The sequence below is a fragment of the Bos indicus x Bos taurus genome, chromosome 24, assembly GCF_003369695.1.
Source record: "Bos indicus x Bos taurus breed Angus x Brahman F1 hybrid chromosome 24, Bos_hybrid_MaternalHap_v2.0, whole genome shotgun sequence".
Taxonomy (NCBI): Eukaryota; Metazoa; Chordata; class Mammalia; order Artiodactyla; family Bovidae; genus Bos; species Bos indicus x Bos taurus.
Genome location: NC_040099.1, coordinates 3,751,097 through 3,764,828, shown reverse-complemented (window position 1 = coordinate 3,764,828; position 13,732 = coordinate 3,751,097).

The window sequence follows — 13,732 nt, the reverse complement described above, 5'->3', positions numbered from 1 at the left end:
GTGACACTATTGATTTAACCGGGGTGCAGGGCGCCCCCACCCTGCCGTCAGGACACGGTCTCTGGGCACGTGGGGAGGGAGGGCCCAGTGTGAGCTGTGCAGGCCCTCCCAGTCCCTGCCCTCTGCCCTTCCCGGAGCCCAGGGGCTCATCCTCCATCTCCGTTTCCCCAGCAGAGCGTCAGTTCAAGGGCACAGACACCTTTGCGCTCGGCAGTGAGCGCGGCCTGAGATGCTCTGGGCCCTCAGCCGGCCTTGTGGTGAGTGAGGGGGCAAACACACGAGTCTTTTATTCTGCATCAGTTTTCCTTATTATTTCCATTCCTTTCCATGTTTTTAGTCATCATTTTCTCAAATAACAAAAATCTTTGACACAAGTTGAGCAGTAGATGCAGCTTGCACACGATTCTTACTGTGTGTCAAGTGGCCAACACACATTTCCCACCTTATTTCCCCCTTGTGGTGGAATTTCGTGATAAGGAGGGGTGGCTCAGACGGTAAAGCGTCTGCCTGCAATGCAGAAGACCCGGGTTCGATTCCTGGATCGGGACGATCTCCCTGGAGAAGGAAATGGCAATCCACTCCAGCACTCTTGCCTGGAAAATCCCATGGACGGAGGAGCCTGATAGGCTACAGTCCATGGGGTTGCAAAGAGTCGGACAAGACTGAGTGATTTCATTTTCCTACTTTCCTTTGGGACCAAACGTCAACAAACACTGAGCCGGGTTCACACGTGGTCTTGTCATACATGTCAAGGTGACTTTTTGAGCTTTTGGTCAACAGGAGTGGATGGCAGATTTCCTCTTCACTCGTGATTATCAGTTTTAAGGGAAGCATAATAGTCAGTGCCTGTGGCAGCAGATTAAATATGTTCTATTAAGATCAGAATTCTGTGTGCTCATTCCCCATTTCCCTCTCACCCTGAGGTCCAGGGCCAGTGCTACTTATTCCACCCGTTATTCCTTCCTTGATACGCATGACAAGAAATCTCGGTGTCCATGGCGGTCTTGAACGATCACGACCTTTCTGGAGCGAGATCTTTGACACTATCAGCATATGAAGCAGCAGACGTCCGTCCGGTCCAGACCACGAGTCCACTCGTACACACAGCTGCGTCCCTGGTGTGGGTGGGGTAAAGCTGGTACGTTGGAGACCAGAGAGCCACACCACGAGGAGGGAAATAATTCCAGGCATAGCTGGTGGAGAAGGCACGCTTTCACACCTCCGCACCTCGGAAGTCAGGAAGCATCCGTATCAGCTTAGATCCAGCCAACGATGTGTGGATCGTTACGGAGCAAGTCTTGGTGTGGGGGGGAGGGGGGCCTTGGAAAGAGCGGCAGGTATCCAGCCACCCTGAGGCTGAATTTCCAGTCACTTCCACGCTCTCAGGAAGAAGGCTCGCACTCACCAGTGCCGACACATCTGGGTGGGACAGGACACAGGCACCCTCTTGGCCGGGAGGGTGTGGTCTTGCATGGGACAGCTCCAGGGAGGCTGTGGTCCCAGATTGGGGTCTGCGGTGCTCTGATATCTAGCAAGTGGACGTGGGGATGCCGTGGAGCCCCTGTGGTGCTGGGACAGCTCTCTGCTCACTCGGTCCTCCGAGCAGACCTGCTTCCAGTCAGCAAGTCTGCACCCAGTCCACCCGCCTGCTGGGCCTGAGTGGCCCGAGTCCTCCCAGGGCATAGGAGGCTGGGCTACACTCATTGCTTGGGCTGGCCTCTCCCTCTTCCTGCCGCTGTTGCCATTCATCTGGAATGGTCCCTGGCCTTCCCCGCCTCCTGCATCTGCACACGTCCAGGCCCCCAGCATTGCAGCCTGATGGACGGGGAGCAGGCGGCAGAAGCCCAGGTTCCCGTCCTGCCATCTGAAGGCAGATGGTGACTTGTGCTTCTGCCCTGAGCTGCTTCTGGGCAGCAGGTCCTCGCGGGTTCCCTGCCCTGCAGCCAGGGGGAGGGTGCCCAGTGGCATGGCCCTGCATCCCCGCCCCTGAGGTCGAGGGCTAGCACCCTTCTCAGCGTGCGGTGGTGGCCAGCGGCGTTCAGGTGCCGTGCAATCCAGATGCTGAGCCAGGCTGGTTTCCTCGGCAGGGACAGATGACTGCCAGCCCCTTTGCACTTTCTCCAGGTGCCTCCCTCCCTCATGTACTCTTCCACCTGTGACACCTGGAATCTGCTCACTGGTGGGTGCTGCTGTGATGGCGGAGCTGGGTGGGGTCAGCGGCAAGGGCCCTGGGTGAGGGGAGGCTGCCCAGGCTCGGGACCGGGGAGGGCAACTGGGGGAGCGGCCCACCCCGTATCTCTCCTAAAACAGCCTCCTGCCATCCTCTCTGAAGCCTCTTGCCCTGAGGACCCTGTCCGGTGCTGGACTCCTGCTTGGAGGATGAGCCCACTAGCTCACATGGTCCTGCATTTTGCGTGGAATGGAAAATTTCCTCAGTGTGCTAATGGTGGCCAGCAGCACTCAGGGGCCAGAATGGTGGCAGGCTTCTGTCTCAAGTCTTCTCAATGTTTTCTCTTCTTAAACCATTGTTGTTGTTGCTTGTTTTGGGCAGTTGAAGGTGGATGGCTCTTCCAACCCAAAGAAAACTGGGCTGAATGTGAACTGACTCCCTGAAACACCCACCTCTCAATTTTGTACAGTAGCAGGTGGCTGCCCTGTTGACCTCTGGAGGACTCCCCAGGACTCTGATCTGGATTCTGGATTCACAGAAACATGTTCTATCAGTCATGCCATCTTTTGGGTCAAGGCCTATGTACTGGAAGGTTCAGATGGTACCCCTCATCAGGGCCAGTCTCTCTTCCCATTCACTCTCAGCCCCAGTCTTTGCTGTGTTCATGAGACCTTCCTAACCACCAACTAGAAAGTGGCCCCCTTGTCCCTGAGTGTCGAGAAGTAACTTGCCTCTTGTTGCCTGTCGGCTGTATGTCCACCTGGAACTGATCTCCTTGAGAGCAGGCCACCCATGACCATCACCGCCGGGCCCACAGCCTGTGCGTGAGCACTGCCTTCTAAGAGTGGATTGGAGGGTCTCCAGGATTGTCACGAGTTACCGTGGCAACCTGAAAATTAACATCTGGAGTCTTTGGCCAGTTTCGTTTCTCTGGAAATCTGGGGGAGATGAATGAGGAAGATGTTGTCTTTCAAACAAAGAAGCCGGGCAAGAAGCTCTCCCTTCCTCCTGGCTTCAAGTCAGACCACTCGGACACCTCATGGTTTTTACAATAAACAAATTCACTTACACGATCCCCACAGAACAGGCCTATGCACTTTTTCATTCCTTAATCTGAGTCCGAAGTTATTTTTTTAAGCTTTTCTTTAAATTTACCAAAAATATTTTTTAGCAAATGTCTCATGTCCTTCAAGGCTAGGAATGAAACCCTGGTGAAAAGCCTGGGCTTTGCCAGAGTGACGTGAAGGGAGGCAATCACGACGGCTGTTTTCAAAACGAGCTGAGAAAAGGTGGAAATGCACTCTTCTCCAGAGGAGCCACTTTGGCTGCAAAGATTGGCTCTTCCTTGAGGGTTTTATCCAGGGCAGATCAGGGTGGCCGGGCCAGAGCAACATCTAGTCTACAAAGGCCTGAGCACACCTCCCAGGAGACATGACTGTGCCTTATCTGCACAGGTTCATTCTGGATGTTTCCACCAGCACGCACCTAAATCACTCCATGTATTACCCTCAGGTTCAACACAGCCTCTCCCCTCTCCTGGGAGAAGTGTCTCACCAGAGACCGCCCCTGATGGCCATCCTCAGCTGCTGGTCCTCACCTTCCACACAAGCCTTTTCCCGGCTCAGCGTTCCTCTCCCATAGAGATCACCCCACCACGACCCCTGTCTCTCTCTCTCGGATTTCCCACTTTTCAAGCCACAAAGCAGACTCAAGTCCGCATTTCAGCCCCTTGACTTGCCTACTACCAATTGCAAAGGTCATTTTGAGTGTTGTTCAGTGTAAATCACTTCATCTCTGAGGACACGGTTTTCCCTCTCTCTCCCCGGTTTCCAGGTGCCCCCTCTCCTCCGGGCCCCTCCCCCCCCCACCACCACCACCTAGACCTTTTTGCTCTGAGCCTCTCAATTCTTTATGGCTCCCCCGGGACCTGGGTGAAAGGGAGTCCTCAGACCCACTGCTCTCAAGGATGAGATTTATATGTTCACCGCTTGGCTGGGGAGGTGGGGTGGGGGGAGGTGGGAAGCGTATTTCTAGGACAAAGTGAAGACAACTGAGGCTGAATAGAGAGTCCACCAGCATCTTCTCCGTGGAGGCAGAGACGATGGCTTTCAGAACCAAAGGGTGTGAAGGGTGGAGGAGGCTCGTCAAGATGACCTCAACCCCAGGGCCTGGGGTGTGCGTGCCTGTGTGTGCGTGAGAGTAAGCGTGTATGCTTGAGTGTGTGTGTCAGTGCAAGTGTGTTGGGAGAAGCAGCAACCCCGTGGGCTTTGGGGATGTCTGCCTCTGAGCTTCTGAGACATCATCCATCCAACTGGCTCTTTCCAGAAGGTTCTGCCCTGCAGCAGGGTGAGCGCTGTCCCAGGACTGAGAAGCTGGGTCCTTGGTCAGCAGCCAGGGAGCGACGGTGTGCTCTGGGTCTTCTGAGCAGCGGGCAGTCTTTTAGGCGGAGGCTGAAGGCCTGATCCTGTTGCCACGTTCATAGTGACCCGGCCACCAGAACCCCCACCCGCAACCCAGAGAAACAAGCCTGGCGGGTCTGAGTCAGGGCAGCCTCAGGCAGGAAGACGGGGGCCTCAGGGAGGGGCCCTGGGCCTGGTCTCCCGCCTGTGTGCTGGCCCTTCTGGAAGGTTCTCCGCACTTCCGTACCCCTCTCCCCTACTTCTCCGTGAATATAATCAGGTGGCTCTGTGGACAAACAGGAGTATGCTGAGCTCCTTCGAGGGAAAATGTTCTGCAAAGTCTGAAACTCATATTTTGTTATTCCCATCACCATGGGATGCTGTTAGCAAGCTGCAGACAACAGTAATGACAGCTGTGAACACACACTGAGTCAGCCAGGAACACTCAGAGGGTGGAAGCGAGTGTGCCTGGCCCGTGGTCTCCAGAGGGGGTGGTGGAGTCGAGGGACCCCCACATGGGGAAGAGGACCGCGGAGGTGCCCAGATGGGTCAGGCCCAACCCGGGGTGCGCCGTCAGCACGGGCCCCAGGCTCCGTCCTCAGCCTGCGTGGGAACGCCGCCGAGGTTGGGGACGCCATGGGGAGGTACGGGTGTCACGGCGTGGGCCGTGAGCTCAGGAACGAGGGTTCGGTGGATCCAAGGATGGTTACGATTCCGCAGGTGGAAGAGGAGCCTGTCCAGGTGGGGAAGCTGAGGACCAGAGGTGGGACTGAGTACGGTAGCACTTCTCCAACCCCAGGAGCCCGGGGACGGAGGCTCGGATGCAGGCTCGGACGACACCCGCACCTTCACGTGCATCCGTGGGAGGGGACCGCTGTGGTGCAGCTAGACTCCCATCTGAACACGCGGCTGTCCCTGGACACCCGCTGGGGCTCTTCTCCCTCTACCTGGGGGGCTCCTGTCACAGCCTCTGCCACACACACCCCCGCCCAGGCCCTCACTCATTCTGCACACAGGCCCTGGTGAAAATTCTGCCATTACCAAAACTATTGGAATTATAGTCCCTACTCTTAATAGTTCTGAAAAATCGAGGGAAGACAACTCTCCTAGGTCGGGAGGACACTTGAAGCACTGTCCGTCTTTGGCAAAATATTTCACGAAAGAAGCAACCCTTGGAATTCCTTTGTAACATCTTGGGAATCTCACCAGTGGAGCTTGATGGCTATCTCTCCCCACTAACTTCTCAGATGTTCTGTTGAAGTACAGTTGTGCACAGCAGAGTGTACACACTGCCCGTGGGTAGCTCTGTGCATTTCCAGAGACTCAACCCAGCTGCGTGACCAGAAACAGGACGTGGCCTCTCCCGTCCCCGTGAGTCACAGCACACAGGGCCCAAGACCGCGGTTCATCCCGCCTGCTCGGTACTCGGTGCTGCGGAACCGTGCAGAGCAGGGCACGCGTGTTGCGTCTGTGAGGTCGCCCACGGCACGGGGCAGGGGGCTCACACTGTTAGACTGGTGCGTCTGAGAGAGGGAACGTGCAGATGGACGGTGGCCAGGCCATATATAAGGTGGGGCTCTGACCCACACCTGCAGCACCCTGCCCAGGAAGCCAGTCCCCTTGACTGAAATAAACAGTCGGATGGCTCTCACCAACAACAACCCCAGAAGCTACTCAGTAACTTCTGTAACAACTGGCACCAAAGGCCCAAGATTGGGTGACAGCTGGCAGCATCCCTAAGTTTGGTCTTCTCTTCCAACTGGAACATCCAGAGAAAGCTGGCTATGGTCCTGAGTCCATCCTTTCCTCAAGATTGCTTCATTCTTCTCCTTGCCTTTTGCATACATATATGAATTTTGGAATCATCTTTGTCATTTTCCACAGGGAAAGAAAAACACCTGCAAGTTTGATTGCGATTATATTTAACCTAAATGTCAATTTTAGGAAAATTCAGTTCAGTCGCTCAGTCGTCTCTGACTCTTTGCAACCCCATGGAGTGCAGCACACCAGGCTTCCCTGTCCATCACCAACTCCTGGAGCTTACTCAACCTCACGTCCATTGAGTCGGCGATGCCATCCAACCATCTCATCCTCTGTCGTCCCCTTCTCCTCCTGCCTTCAATCTTTCCCAGCATCTGGGTCTTTTCCAGTGAGCCAGTTCTTCGCATCAGGTGGCCAGAGTATTGGAGTTTCAGCTTCAACATCAGTCCTTCCAGTGAATATTCAGGACTGATTTCCTTTAGGATGGACTGCTTTGATCCCCTTGAAGTCCAAGGAGGAAAATTAACATCATTTAAATATTTAGTCCTCCAATCCATGAACACAATATGTCCCTGTATTTTTATCTCTCAATTTTTTTTCTTTTTAAAGTGTTTTAAACTGTTAGGCACAAAGGGCTTACATGTGTTTTATTAGATTATTTCTTGATATTTCTTGGATTCGTTTTAGATATTTATTCGATTATTTCTAGATGATCTAGTGAACTGATGACCTTGACAGTATTGTAAACGCGACCACCTTACAGTTCCATTTTGTGTTTGTTGCTGGTATGAAGAAATAGGATTGTGTTTGGATATTCACCTGGTAGACAAAAATCTGCCCCCCGCTTCAATTTTTTAAATTCCTGGTTTCTGTCTGTCCGTGTCTGCTGAGGGGGCTGAGTTTGTCACGCTCTTCATGGGACATTGCTGTCACCAGTCGCTGCAAGGCCCCTCTCTGGTTTGGTTTTTCCGTTTATCCCTTTGATCTCGTTTCCTCCTGCTCCCTGACAAACAACCGTATTCATGTGTCTCCTGCCCATCTCGCTGTCTGCTCTCTGCTTGCCGGTGGGGCTGAGAGTGTCTTCTCGTCCTTTGGGGCTTTGGAGTTTCCCACTTGGCAACGCTGCTCTTCGTGTTCCTTGCCCATCCGCTGTGCTACCCTGAACCTGGTTGGTTTTTAGGATTCCTGCCTTTTTCTACTTGCCTTTATCTGAAAACATGAGACCAGAGCTGAAAACGGGTCTTTCTGGCTTCTGGCCACCATCGGCTCACAGAGACTGAGACGGTGGTACATTAGCCGCCACTATACGTGAGCAAGGAAAGTCCCCAAGTTAAAGTTCATGGCCATGTGGTCCTTAACGCCGGTCATGTGAGGTCACACTGTTTCTTCTCAGCTGTGGAGCGGGCGTCTCACTGCGGTTGTGGGTGGGGCTTCCTAGGAATGGAACAAAAACATGGAAGTAGCGGTCAGGACAGCTTGAGAGGGTCTCTGTGAGTGTCACTGTGAGCCCGTCACTCACGGAGCCTGCAGCTGGCCTTGTGATGCTGCGGCAGGCTCAGTTCATAAACGGAGGTTAAGAATCTAATAATGTCCAGCATCATGTTCCCTGGTGGCTTAGAGGGTAAAGCATCTGCCTGCAATGCAGGAGACCTGGGTTTGATCCCTGGGTCGGGAAGATCCCCTGGAGAAGGAAATGGCAACCCACTCCAGTATTCTTGCCTGGAAAATCCCATGGACAGAGGAACCTGGTAGGCTACAGTCCATGGGGCCGCAAAGAGTCGGACACGACTGAGCAACTTCACTTCACTTCACTACGTTAGGCTTTCTGCAATAAAATAGCATATTCCTTATCACGGTGCTCCCGTTATATATCACGTAAGGCCAGCACAGGCATAGGTGTGCATGTTCCGCATCTGCAAGTTGGAATAGAAACATAACCCCCGAGGCATGTGCATGAGAACAAATGCAGACTGGAGGTGCGAGGGTGTTAGGGCATCGTTTCGGGGGGCTCATTCCTCGTGTTCTCCCCGCCTTCTTTGTCTTTTTATGCTGGAGTTTAGTCTCCAGTGGAATTTAGTTTCAGCATACTTAGTGTCTAGGCTTCCCCAACGGCTCAGCGGGGATGGCTCCTGTCAGTGCAGGAGGCACAGGACACGCATGACTGCTGGCACAGGAAGATGCCCTGGAGGAGGAATGGCACCCACTCCGGGGGTCTTGCCTGGAGAACCCCATGGACAGAGGAGCCTGGTGGGCTACAGTCCATGGGGTCGCAGAGTCAGACACGACTGAGCACGCCTAGTTGTTTTGTATTTTAGTTTGTTCTTCCTAACTCTTGCCCCATATCTCTGCTTCAGACACCTCTGAGTTTTCCTGTCTTGGTTAGAGGCCAGGTCTTAGGTCCCAGATATGCCCAGTTCTTGTCCCTGTGACAAACGTGCGTTGTGTGAGCCTGCTTCCAGCATGGCCCAGCCTGACAAGGCAGGATTCCCTGGGGCCAGCACAGCGCCTTCTGAGTGATGTCGCTTCCCCAAGAGGCTGTGTCAGGAGCGGGGAAGAGAGAGAAGGCTGGGCCGGCAGGAGCGCCTGGGGCCTCAGAGAGGGGAGGAGGCCTCAGAAAGTCGGGGCCCCGGAAGCCACATGATACAGAATTTCCCGTTTTCCCCTGAGCCTGGCCAAAATCTCCCCAATTCATTAAACGCCCAGCGGGGAAAATTCCAAATCAGATATCAAATCTCCTTTACATTCCACCAAGTCACATTTATTTTTATGTCTGACGTAGCTGACATCAAATAAACAGTTATTTTAAAAATTGGGTGCATCACAACACCGTGACATGGCCAACCTTTAAGAAAAATGAATGATTTATTTAAAAGGTTGGATGTGTCATAGGAGCATCTAAATCAGCAAGTGAAAAATCAGATGTCCTGGCGGCCGGGGCAGCAGGAGGGAGCGGACCGGGGAGCGGAAAGGATCCAGATTAAACGCGGACACGTCTTCCTCCAGGAAATTAGAAAGCAGGGTGTGAGTCCATGGCCGAAATGAAAACGGCCAGGACGTACGCACTTCGCGTTACCTAAAGAAGGCCTGTTCTAACCTCACTGCAGGAACAGTTTCTGATTTGACCATGATTCGTTTTTACCGTTAGTGGCTTTTAGGATTTGCCCAGGCCTGTGTTTTACTCCCAGAAATCTTGAGGTGCTGATCGCCCTACCACCAAACGTGTATATGTGTGTGTTTGTGTGTTGTGTGTTTGTATGTGTGTGTTTCTCTGTGTGTATGCGTTGTGTGTGTTTGCATGTGTTTCTGTGTGTTTGTGTGTATTATGTGTGTTGTGTGTATGTGTGTTGTGTGTTGTGTGTTTGTTTTTGTGTGTTTGTATTGTGTGTGTTTCTCTGTGTTGTGTGTGTTACATGTTTGTATGTTGTGTGTTTGTATGTTTCTGTGTACTGCATGTGTTTATGTTTGTGTGTAATGTGTGTGTTGTGTGTTTGTGTATGTGTGTGTTTCTGTGTATTTCTCTGTGTTGTGTGTATGTGTTTGTATCTGTGTGTTTCTGTGTGTTTGTGTCTATTGTGTATATGTGTGTGTTTCTGTGTGTGTTGTATATATGTGTGTGTTTGTGTGTATGTGTGTATTTCCATGTATGTTGTGTGTATGTGTGTTTGTGTGTATGTGTGTGTTTCTGTGTGTGCAGGACTTGAAGGTTACAGGACAAGCAGGTTTCCACCTGTGTGCTAAGTCTGCTGCTCAACCAGGCATCTTAGGAGGGACATGCAAACCTTCAGAGGGAGCACTTGCCTGGGGGGTAAGGATTCTGGAGTCCTGTGCTCATCAGCCCATCTTCAGCGCTGTGACTTTGAGCAGTGCCTTGCCCCTCTCTGGGCCTTTTCTTGTCTGTGGATGAAACCAGAGGCTCCCGCCTGCTTCTCACATTCATCGCACGCGCTGCTTGTGCTGCTGACGGTGCGGTCCAGCTGTCTGTGTTCATTCCCAGCCCGCGCGGTGTGCGGGCGCCTGGGGAGGGGCTGGGGTGAGCTGAGCTGAGGGGGTCGGAAGTGAGCCCAGGCTTTCAGGCCAGGAGGGGTGCTGGACTCCTAAGAAGCCTGACGGTCGGGAGGGCGCTGGCTTGCCTGGGGGGGTGTGATGACCCATTTCAGTTCTCTGGAGTCAGCGCTTGGAGCCCCGGGTGCAGGTGGGCGGGGAGTGTGGGAGAAAGGCCCGGGGCTGGGGGCCTCTCAGATACAGGAGCCCATGAGAGCCTTGGGGCAGAGGTCCCCTGAACCTGTGACCCCAGGGGAGCCCGCCCCGAGGATGGGGTGCACAGAGAGCAGAGCGACAGGGGAGCCCCCAGAGCCAGAGGACCCCTGTGCCCCACCCCCCCGAGACCCACAGGCACCTGGAGCACAGGCAGGCGGGCCCCCGACGCCCGTGGGAGCCCAGAGCACAGCCGGGAGGCCACAGGCTGCAGAGAAGAGAAGGGGCTTCTAGCCCGTCTGGGCTCACTCCCGGCTCTGGAAGTTTCTTTTGTTCGATAAAAGAGGCTCCAGCACAGGGCCTGGGAGCCAGGCCTCGGTTCCCAGAGGTTCAGGACTCTGGGCTGGTGGGGGGCCAGCAGCAGGGAACCAAGGCTGTCCGCCCTCCTGCGGGGGTCTCCAGGCCGAGGGCTTCTGCCAGGCACGGGACCCAGAGGGGTCCAGAGCCCATCTGGGGGCTGGGGGCCATGGGCTTTGGCGACGCCCGGCCACTGCGCTGCCTGAGACCCCTCAGCCACCTGGGCCGCACGTCCCCTCTCTGCCCATGGGCCCACCTGCAGGTGCGTGCAGCTCCGCCTTCCTAGAGAATGTTCTGAAATAACAGCAAGCATCGGGAAGTGTTTTGACAATAAAAACAGCGTTTACACGCAGGATGGTATCATACTTCTAGGCTAGGATGTCACCAGTATGAATTACAACCCCGCAGTTATGACACAACGGGGGAATTACGAGTGTGGCTGCAGGAACATTTCTGTCCGTGGTAGGTTGTGTAAGCGAGGCGTGCTTGGCGCTGGGTCGAGGCCGAGGCACTCCGGGCCTCGCGACTGGTGACCCGCGTCCTTCCCACCGCCTCGTCCTTTCCGGCCCCTGGCCCCGGCCCGGTCTGTGGACGAGGGTGAGCTCAGCCCCGAGGTCACACAAGCTGCAGGCAAGACTGGAGGGGCCTCTGAAATAAAGTGGGTCGGGCTCCAGGGGGCCTCGGGCGACTTCAGTCTCCACTCCAGCCTCTCTGCTCTGGACACAAGGGCATTCTGTACGCCTCAGAAAGAGAAAAACAAAGTCCCACAGAGTGGGAAGTAAGCGGAAGTCCTTCCGTGTGCTCTGACGGTGGCAGCAGAGGCCCGATTCCGCCCCGTGATGGCCTCAGTGCCCTGCACAGATGTGGGGCAGAGGAGGGGCCGGAAGACCTAGACCCAACACTGACACATATATCACCCAGTTACCGATACAGATGAACTGTAATCCTCTCCTTGGGGCTCCTTCCCTAGAATCAAGAGATCTGTGCCTGCTACCTGAACACAAGCAGGTTCCTTCGTCGGTAGGGATGTGGTATTGGCAAGGTGCAGCATGTACCCCACAGCGTGGAAGCCGGTGGTGGGGTGGTTCCTTGCCTGCCGTCCTCGGTGGTCCCTGCCCACAGCCGGGGGGTTTCCCTGCTTGGGAGTCATTGCTACTGGCCCACTGTTCGCGCATCCCTCAGTGGACCCTGACCCCTTCCCAGCCAGCCTCAGCCTGGGAGTTGACCATGAGCTCCCACCCCCGACAGTTCAAACATGCCACCGGGGGGTTCACACATAGCACACGGTTCCACTTGACCCCCGGGACCTCAGCTCTCAGCCCCCCACGCACAAAGCCTCCTGATTTGGTGGAGATTTCTTTTCTCTCACTCTGCTCCTCCGGCGACAGGAGCCACAGGCAGCTTTGCTTGTGCGGGGTGTGTTCATTCATGTACAGCAGGAGTCGGCTCTGCGAGCGTCCGGGGACTGAGGCCAGGTCCTGGACCAGCTGGTGAGGGGTCAGTAGTGTGGTGACAACGGCAGAGAGCCTGATGTGGCCTCCAGGACGTGTTCCGGGTTGCCGTGCTCTCCCCTTAGTTAGAGACAGAGGAAGGGGAAGTTCCATTTTGAACAACCCTCTCATGATGGCAGACACCCCCAACCCAGGATCGAGGGGCCCCGAGGACCTCAGGGCCTAAATTTCAGTCTGGCTTCTGCAAAGAGAGGAGAGGGGTTCCCTTCCATTCTGTTATTAACTTCAGGTGACGCTGGTGCTGGCACTTGGTTGGTTCTTCATAAATGTTTGAAGCACCAGGGGGTGGGAGGGAAGTTTGGGGGGTGTTTTCCGGAGAGGGTAGGAATTTACTGTAGCCTTACCATAAACCTGGGTTCCCTGGTGTCTCAAACAGTAAAGAATCTGCCTGCAATCCGGGAGACCCAGGTTCGATCCCTGGGTCAGGAAGACCCCCTGGAGGAGGGCATGGCCACCTACTCCAGTGTTCTTATCTAGAGAATCCCGTGGACAGAGGAGCCTGGCAGGTTACAGTCCATGGGGTCACAAAGAGTTGGACACAACTGAAGCGACTAACACTTTCACTTTCACTATCCCAAACCAGGAAACACGTGACTTGGAAGCCAGGCTGGTGGTCCCTGGTTGTCTCTCCCTGGAGGCTGAGTTCTCTGATTTCCTCGCACAGGCTGCACGCGTTTCTATTTACAGACTCATCTCCACTGGGCCCTCCCTGAGCTGGCTTCCCGAGATCCCGCCGGACCTCCACCACCCCAGGCCTGGAATCTCCCGTGTGGTCTCCAGCTCCCAGTTCCGCCTCCCGCCTTGGACAAGGCGGAGCGTGTTGTGTTGTTCTCCAGCGGTGAGAAATATTTATTCTGTTTGGTTCCCTAACGATATTAAAAACACAGGATGCATTATTTATCCTCCGCCCTTGGAGACGGGCTTCCGGGCTGGAGCCGCTGGGCAGCCGTCAGCGCTCACCCGACTCTGCGCGGCACTTACTTTGTTCACCGGAGAATTTAGTACAGGTGGATGGGCAGGGGGCCTTTCCTTCCGCCTGGGAAGGTTCTTCAAGTTGTGAAAATGTAAATTTGGGATGCAGCGAGGCCTTGAAAAGCCAGCATTCCCACTTGCATGGGGCCGCCTCCATGCCTCTCAGGAGCCCGGGGGTGGCCCCGGAGGCCAACCAGGCTCACTGGTGCCCCCATGTTGGCTACACTGCCCCCCGCGGGCTGAGCAGGGCAGGAGCCCCCGCCCACCTCCCCTCCTCTCTCCATCAGTTTCGATCCAGAGGAGACCCCTGCAGGGGCAGTGCACAGGCCTCTGAAATCCTGCTGCCCCCCACCCCGCCAGGCGCTGAC